Source organism: Lactuca serriola, chromosome 5 (genome assembly GCF_051521515.1).
Source record: "Lactuca serriola cultivar US96UC23 chromosome 5, Lser_US96UC23_V15, whole genome shotgun sequence".
NCBI lineage: Eukaryota > Viridiplantae > Streptophyta > Magnoliopsida > Asterales > Asteraceae > Lactuca > Lactuca serriola.
Genome location: NC_136412.1, coordinates 262,259,115 through 262,268,879, shown reverse-complemented (window position 1 = coordinate 262,268,879; position 9,765 = coordinate 262,259,115). Strand labels below are relative to the sequence as shown.

Genomic DNA, 9,765 nt, shown 5'->3' with positions numbered 1-9,765 from the left:
TGATGTGAAGGTTTTGTGCATTTAATGACCACCATATATCAAACCTTATCACCACCGATCCATGGAGGATGATGAGAACCTCAATTTTCAACTTCTTTTTTAAGTATTAAGTGCTTAATGGGTTTCGTTGAGGACCACACCCTTAAATCTCTTATTATGAGCTTAATGTGAAGAAGAATAATGTTTATGAGCTCATTTGTTCAAGTTCTTAATCCATTGAATCATTTATTGTTTGGTAATGTAAATAGTTGGTTTAAGCTCACATCTCACTGTTTTGGTTGTTTATGCACTTAACCATTAAGGACTTAATGCGTAACACCCGTTTTCTATAATGGATCAAATGATGGATTTGAAGGATCAAATGCAATGATTTTTTAGGAAAAGTCTAGTGCCACGACATGGCATGTCTAATGCATGAATGCTCGTTTGGATGGTTGCCACGATGTGGCAAGAGGAAAGCCATGACATGGAAATTGATGCAGTCTAAGCCCATGATTTTGAGGTTTTTCTCCATATTTAAACACCTAATATCAAGTATTAGGGCATCATCATCATCAACCTACAGCCCCTCTTCAATGAAACCCTAGCCACTATGAAGATTTGAGAGCTTGTTCTTTTGATTTGAAGCTTATTCCTTGGATTTTGGTGAAGCGTGAGAAGAAGGAAGTTCACAAGGAAGCAAGGAAGCAAGGAGATGGTTTGGATCCATTATTCTCTTCGTTATGAGATATTTGGGGTATAAAGTTCTCACATTGATACATCTTATTCTATATTCAAGTTTGACGTCATTTTTAGGTAGTTTTGGTTCCTTCCATGAGTGCTCTTGGGGTTTGAGAAACTTCAGAGCTTGTTATGGCTCTCCAATGGTCCATAGGTTTTGTTGAATGAGAAAAAGACCTTAGTTTGGATGATTATTGGTCTCATGCACAAGTTTTGGCCCCATTAAGGACTTAATGAACTTAGTGTTGTAGATCTAGCCTTAAAATGGAGTCCTAATGGATAAAGTTGAAAACTTTATCCATTAAGTCATTGAGAATAAGTAGATTGGAAGATTTGGGCATAGATCTATAAGGATTAAACACTTAATGAAGAATATGACATTCTATCAAATCCCACGATGTTGCCAAGGGTTTGCCGTGCCGTGGTGGTGCTAGACGATTGATTGTTTTGTCCTTAGTTGGCCACGACGTGCCCAAGAGCTTCCACAACGTGGGGGTCATTGACATGTTGACCGTTAAATTTTGTTGATCATTCACCGTTGACTTTTTGATCAATTTAACCTTTAGTTTTTGGGTTGATCAAGGTGTTCTTTGATTGAGTGACTGTCGATTTGTGGGATTGTCCGTTGCGAGGATTTGAGGGTGTTGCAGTGTTATTCGATTCTGCATTCAAGGTGAGTTTCATCACTATATTATGTGTTACATTGAATATCCTTGAAGTTTGTTACTTTTTTTATTTAAATTTATGGCTTTTGGAACCATTTGGGTTTAGAACGTTGCTAATTTGCAACAATTATGATTATTTGTTATTAAAACTTGTTTTAATATATGAATTATTTTTTTTTTGAAAAAATAGTTAATTTTGTAGTTGTGCATGTTAAATAAAGTTATTATTAATGTTTTTTTTTGCAAAAGGGTAGTATGGTCATTTTAACATGTGGTTCTGTAATGTTCTATTGTTACCAAACATAACCAGACTTACCAAACAGTTTGATCTATTATGTTTCAGTCTCACCAAACGCTATACTAATTATTTGTCATGTCCAACCCAATCTCATCCTGTTCATCCGTCAAACGATACCTTAAAGAACAAGACATAGCTAGAGAGAATGAGAGGAAAAGACTGAACATATGAATGATTTTTTTTCATCAATCACATCCAATCAATCACTTGAGTTACAATTCCTTTATTTTTAGAATCTTGTTTTGAGTTTCGAGTTACCTCTTTATATCCGGATATTACTTGAAGTTGATTGCTTAAGTGGTGTTGTGATGTTAGAACATAGATTATAGCACCTTATGTCCATTCAAATGAAAAATAAACATCACAAATGGTAAAAAAAAAATGAGAGCGTAAAAAAAACGAGAGCGAGTATTGAGTTTCGATTGTTGAATATGGATTTTTTTTCCCTTTTCATCCATTCACTAAATTCAAATACAATGCTATTAGGATATGGAAGATGTGTTAGAGCATATTTTTTTTTATCTAAATATATTTTTCAGTATTAGATCATTAAAAGTCATGGCATAAATGTTAGAATCCAATTGGAAGTGATTGTAAGATGTTACTTAGGAGGTGAAGATAGTGTGATACCACCACCGACCAAATGGCAAGTTGATGAGAAGAGAAGGGCATGTTGGTTGAAAAAGCGGATAGTATATTGGAAAGGAAGACTGGACACTTATGTGAAACATAATGTATGGTTGAGTATTCAATACCTGGGAGTGGGATGACGCAATGAAGAAACGTTGCTCGAAAAACAATTTTTATCAACTTTTTAAATGAGTGAGAAATGTGTTAGATATGATTATAAAATTATACCTTTCAAGGTATAATATGATTTTTTATTAGCAAAACAAGTTAAAAGGTTTGTTGATTAAAAACACATATTTTGATAGAATGGATTTTAACAAGTTGGAGTTATTTGATTAGTTTGAGTTTGTCGATTAGTTATTAATGTAGTTAATAGATATGTGATATTAAAGTAAATGGACAAAAGCATATATAGTAGGTACAAGAGTGGAGGCAGCCATTTGTAAGCGAGTAATTATCAACATGAAATGAAGTTGTTTTGTTCACGTTGAGTGAATTTAAACTACACAAAAATAAGAAAAGACAAGCAATGCAGTAATAAACACATATGCTTATGCTGTAGCTTAGTCTAACTTTGATTTGAATATACAAAGTAGAGAAGTAGAATAATAATATTGAAGTTAGTTTGTTGTGAAGAAAGGAAGGGAGGCAGTGAAAGTGTGTGCATCCCGTATCGGGTGAATGAAGGAAGCAGGCAAGAGAAAGCTCAGGGAGGAAATAAGCATACCTTTCTCTGCGTCTTGGCTAAGATCAAGTGTAGTATCTGTTCTTATCAGTTTAATATCTGATATGTGGGCCATCGGCCCACTCGATATTAATCTTATTTTTTATGGGGGAAGGCCCGTTATAGTAGCTTGCTGCTGGGGTTCTTCATGTGTCGCCAAGGCCAGACGCACCCCTCACACTACTGCCAAGGCCAGGCGCACCCCTCCAATACTCAGTTCAATGTTTAAAATTAGCTTAAAATAGACTTAATGATTTGAAAGTCTTTGCTGTCTGATTTTTTCATGTAAACCCACTCCCATAGTTCCAACCATGGACCTGGCTTTTTATACTAAAAGGACCTTTAAAGGGTTTCATTCATGTTAACAATATGGGAAGTTCTAAGAGACTCAAAAATCAGTTGGTTTTAATGATATATTTTCATCAGGAGATGAAACAGAACAACAAGGTACGGTTATTATGTATATGACTCATCAAAATGGACAAACAATAAATGTTTTGAGGTAAATTTTTTAAAAAGTGGGTGTCCATTTGAGTCTGACTAGTCGGCAATATGGGCTGAAGAGCCAAGACTTGTTATCCAACCACTGTTGGAAGTGAGGAGTTGTATTGCCCCTTTTTTCTAGGTTCCAAGAGACCCAAAGCCTTCGCTCAAGCCACTTGAACCAACTTTCGACTTGGAACGGGCAAGTCAAATTACACACAACCAGACCCAACCAAACTAACCAAATCATAATCCAACCCACTTTGATACCTCCACTTGGGTTACAAGCAAACGTTACCAGGCCCGGTGATGAACATTCTACAAGATAGATTTATAAAATCGTCTTGGAATCCTTCACACACCAATGTAGGAGTACTCACTAATATATACATAAACAAACTTAAATTTCCTTTCGATTAACAATCCCCCCAACACATTGTAATTGAACTTCTTGTCACGTAGAACAAAACCATCTACGACAACATCAAGGGATTTTGGTTCTTCGAAACCATCAGATGGTTTCTTTTTAGTCCAACTTAATCAACTTGTATGACTATCCTGGTACCCCCACGAGCTGGATTGCAGTGGGAAAGACAATTAATGTTAAGAGATGAGGACAAAGGTTTGTCTTACTTCTAAAAGCTTCGGGAGATGTGGTCTATGTTGTCCCATCAAAACATAACACCAACGCTAAATAGAAGCTTCAGCCCGCAATGTCGACGCTATCATGCCATCGATTTACTTTTTATGTAATATGATTTAATTTATGTTATTGAAAATAATCATACTTCACACATCATACTTTTTGTTTAAATGATACAGAATAGAACACAATTAAATATGAGAAACTAAGCACTTAAACTTATATAGAACGAAATACGATACAATTAAATATGAGAAAATAAGCGTTCAACTTATATAAAACGAAATACGATATACCGTAAACACTAAACCTAAAATCTCATAGACTCTGACATACTCGATGGAACAATTATGGAACGATCGGCCGAAAATCTATAATCCGCACCTTGATCGGGGCATGTTTAACCCAAACCCTAATGTCTACCTTAGGGTCTCTCGGTTTAAGATACAATGGAATTGTGATGGGTTTTAAGCAAAACATACATTCCTATGTGTGCATGCAACCCTAAATTTATTGGATCTAAGTTTTCTCTAATCGAAGATGCAAACTTGAAGACAAAAGAAGAAACCCTAGTATGCTCCTATAATTTTCGAAATCCATATAAAATTAGGGTTTAGTTACATACCTTTAAGATTGTTATTGTAAACAATTTTGAATCCTTGCTTGAAAGACCTTTGGTAACAAGCGCCATAAGTGTCGCGCCTCTAATGGTTCACAAACAAACCAAGCAACCAAATAATACTTTACAGAGAGAGTGTGTGAGAGAGAGAGAGAGAGGAAGAAGAAATTTCGTCCAAGTGACTTCTTGGAAGAGCATAGCCGAAATTCCTTATGGTGGAGGGCTTATATAGCCGTTAGGAAGCTATTGGATAAGACAGGTGTTCAATTAATTCCCTTAATCCCAAAATTAATTCCAAATTAATTTCTGATTAAATATTAATGAAAATATGATTTCTAATTAGTATATTATTTCCATAATACATTAATATATCATTTATTTAGATTTCTAATTAATTTATTAACCAAGTAATGAATTAATAAATCATTATTCTCTCGCTAACAGTTATCCTATTCAATTGCCAGGTTTCAAAGCAACCCAAAATGACATTGCTACTATCAATTCAAGTACATACCAATTATAGTTATGGCCTTAGACACCTAATCCAACAAATTGAAAACGCATAATTTACATGACGACTTGTTTGTAATTTATCTTCGTAAGCGTTCTTTTTTTTTTTTAATTGCAAGCATGTATTAACATAACGAAATAAAACCCTAGTTAAAAGTAAGTAACCATTTTTTATATACAAATAGCTTATTTGAAATGTATTATTGAAATGTCACATTGTGGGGACATCTCGATAAAGTGACTCCTTAGTGTTAGCCATATTAAACATAACAACATATGTGATGTTATTTTTGGTAAGCATTTTTTTAGATTTTTCTTTGATAACCGGAGGCATGTATCAACATACAGGAAGAAAACCCTATTTAAATCCATAAGACCATTTCATATCAACGAATAACTTATTGGAAATGGATTTTTGAAAGGCTATATTACGGGGACATCCGACTAAAATTAATTTTGTGTGTTAATTCTATTAAATTATAGAAATTGTCTACATGAGACTGTCCCTTGGCCCGTACGTCCTGACACAAGATTATAATTCTAGCTCTTCCAAGGTGGTATCTCACTGATGGGTCGGACCCTCTTCCCCCGAAAGAAGGCCCTCTTTGCTTTTTGCCTAAGTTGCACAGGAAAAGCCCAAAGCCAAATGAAGCTTCATAGGGTCTTTCTGTCCATATGCAGGTAGAAGGGGTAGAAAGCTTGTTCTTTTGGTATAAGTCTTCTTTCTTGATTGGAACTAGCTAGCTATCTTTGAAGTCAAGTATTTAGCCGGAAAGGTAAGTCCATGGCACTACCCGACTTATTTTGGTATTCCCAAAGCTACTGGCTCATTTCATTCTTTTTAAATAAGAAAGACGGAGAGTCACTAGCTTCCTTTCCTCCTAACTAAGTCGCTATAACCAAGTCGCTACAAGGTCTATCTAATTGAGCACACACATATAAGAACATATATGATGTTTTTTTAGTATAAATGTTAAAAAGTGACATCTGAGACCAAGGCTACGAAGCCCAAATATATTTTCAAAATACAACCCCAACATTACATAAGTTTAAAAAAATCAAAATCCTAGTTATTTTTTGATATAAATACATGAAATCAAGTGTTGGATGATAATGAAAGATGAATACGCTTCAAAGTGGTAAACCGTATACAATGTTAATTGAGAAACGGTTTTAAAAAAAAAAAAAAAAAACAACTTTGATCTCTATGTAGTGTTTTGGGGGAGGGGAGGGGGGGGGGCAGTTGCATTCAAGGTGGGTTTAGTGTGAAAGTGAATAGATATGAGAACCATGACGGGTAAACATTCAAACATGTAGATTGATAATGGATGTTTGGAAAGAAAATTGAATCCAACGAGAACCCTAATTTAAAGATGGTAAATTTTTTTTGTCACGATGTAACATCCTAAAAATCATAGAAATTTAAATTTTTCAAAAACAACCCACTAAATATAAAGCGTTAAAAAAACCAATGTTTCAAAAGTATAATCATAATTAGAGTATCCCAAGATACAATATCATAAAAACAGGAAGATGTGCACGATCATGCCTTCGCTTTCCCATGATCCTTTGAAGTACATGAAACAATAAACTGAAATCGTAAGCCAAAGCTTAGTGAGTTCCCCCAAAGTACTGTCACATAACATAACAAACAATATCATGCAACTATGAGCCTTCAACTTGATTGGCCCTTTCGAAGGGCCTACAACCTATATGGACTGCTCTCCAGGCCTTCGACATGATTGGACCGCCTTGCAGGGCTACAACCTATCCGAACCGCTCAATTATATTGGCCTTCAACACAAAACAAGACCGCCTTAACCAGACCATTATATGTCGATATATGTAAAATATAAACATAAACACTAGTGGGCTGGCATTAGTGCCTTCGACCCGCAAGTACAGTAAGGAAAACTCACCTCTGATTCCGAACGATAGCTGAATAGTTCTCTGTTCTGAATATCGGCTCTACTCGTCACATATTAATTAAATCATGGACTAACTTAAATTAATATCAAAATACCTAAAATACCATTTGGTCAAAATTGGTCAAAACTTGGTCAAGGTCAAAAGGCAACAAACCAGCCGAGTACGCGGGGAGTAATCAGCTTGACCAAGAAATCGAGGCCTGCGTACGCGCAACGTACCATTTGGTATGCCCAACATATGCTCCTGGCCACCTCACCTTCTTATTAAGATCTAGACCTTAACTCATGCCCTTAACCATCAAGTTTGTAACTTTATGGTAAAGCATGGCTAGGAAGTGCCCAATAACAAAAATCCTAACTACTTAACCCATTAAGACCTTGTAACTCATGCATGGAAGGAAACTAATAATAAATATTACATTTTTATACTTCTAGATGCTCCAAAACATCTGAAAGAACAACTTATATGGATTAGAGTAACCCATACTCATAATACCAAGCTTATGGGACTTAATGAACACCATTTCTTGACTAAATAAGATCTAATCAACACTTAACCAAGTCCAGAGCTTTTTACCTCCAAATGATGTCAAACGATGATGTGGTTCTGGATCCAAAGTGCTCCAAACTTATAGGGTGATATTTTCTTCTTCCATCCTCCTTTAAGTTCACCAAAACACACTCAGCAAGCTCAAAATAGTCTCAAAAGGGATTAGGGCTTGCTAGAGGGTCGAAATGGGGTTGGAGGTTGATGAAGGAAGGTGAATTGGGAGATAAATATGTTTAAATAGGGTCCAAACCCAAAAAATTAGGGTTTTGGATCCTGCCACGTACACCCAACGTATGTGTCCCACGTCCAAAAATCACAAAAATGCCACTATGGGCCATTTTGCAACAATCTTCACAAAAAAGGTAAGAAATGCAATAGATTTTCATACTTGGGGTTAAGAATTAAAATACTTCATCATCATGATGTTACACACGACATTTGCTACAATTTTGTCATGGGGATCTGGAGACGAAGGATATGTGGAAGATATGTGAAAAAGAAGGAGTAGTTGTTGATGTTTATATGGCTATGAAGTTGTTAGGGGTCAAACTTGCTTTTGTCATATGCTTAGATGTTAATAATAAGTAGTGATTGATTTAAAACATTTGCACCATATCGATTGGGATATTTATTTTTATTTTCTTCGACTGCGAGGTTTATAAGGGAAGATAAAACAAAGTCAACCCACACGGATCAACCACGACCACAAGTAAATTAAGATGGTAAGAAAACTCGACTCGGGAAGGAAATTCAAAGTCTTATGCCTCAATGTCAGCAGGGAAGGGGAGACACATAGTCGACATGAAAATATAATGTTTTTTGGAACAAAAATATATGTAGACTGTGCTTGATTTATTGTGTATGGATCTTGGATGTGTTCGCAATGTGAATCTCGTAGAAATCTTGTATAAGGTGTGCAGTGAAGAATGATTTAACAAAATTAAAGTTAACTATATTGAGGGTAAGTGGGTGTGTGTTGAATTTAAGTCTCAAAATCCTTGCATTAAGTTCAAAAAATATGAAGAGAATATTGGTACTTTAAAGGGGGGTTGATAGTAGTCAAGTTACTTCATCAATTACATCCACACGATCACTTGAATTACAATTCCTTTATTTTAGAAGCTTGTTTTGAGTTTCGAGTACCATTAATGGAGACCCACGGCTTGATATCGCACTACATGAAAGTTGAAATGGACGGCTTAAATGATGCGGTGATGATGTTAGAACATGGACTATAGCACCTTTATGTACATTCAACTGAAAAAAATAAACATCACAGATGATAAAAGAAGAGCGGGCATTGAGTTTCGATTGTTGAATATGGATTTTTCCATTTCATCCATTAACTAAATTCGAATATAATGTTATTATTGAGTGTTTCTTTATTCTAAATATATTTGTTCGGTAAAAGTCATCCCATAATTGTTAGAATCGATTTGGAAGTGATTATAGGCGAAGATGATGAGAAGAGCGGGACATGTTGGTTGAAAAAGCGAATAGTATCTTGGAAAGGAACAACGAACAATGACGGGAAACATAATGTATGGTTGAATATTCAATACCTAGGAGCAGGATGACATAACGAAGAAAGGGTTGCCCGGAAAAATAATTTTAGAGAGGTTTTTAAACGAGTAAGAAATGTGTTGGATATGATTATAAATTTATATGGTTTCAAGATATAATGTGATTTTTATCAGCAAAACAAGCTAAAAGGATTATGTTGATTAAAAACACATATTTTGATAGAATGGATTTTAAGAAGTCGGACTTATCTGAGAAGTTTGAGTTTTTCCATTAGGTGTTGTGTTTACTTAATAGATATGTGATAAAAACAAAATGGACAAATTAAAGCAAAGCATAGAAGGTACATGAGTGGAAGGAGCCATTTGTAATCGAGCATGAAATGAAGTTGTGCTGTTTGTTGGCGTGGAGTGAATTTAAACTATAGAAAAATAAGAAAAGAAAAAGCAATGCAATCATAAACACATATGCATA

At 35.1% G+C, this 9,765-nt stretch overlaps 1 pseudogene; it reads left to right on the top strand.

The window, feature by feature from the left end:
- Positions 1-3,036: 3,036 nt before the first annotated feature.
- On the top strand, positions 3,037-3,214 carry LOC145055793 (U2 spliceosomal RNA; annotated as a pseudogene).
- Positions 3,215-9,765: the final 6,551 nt, after the last annotated feature.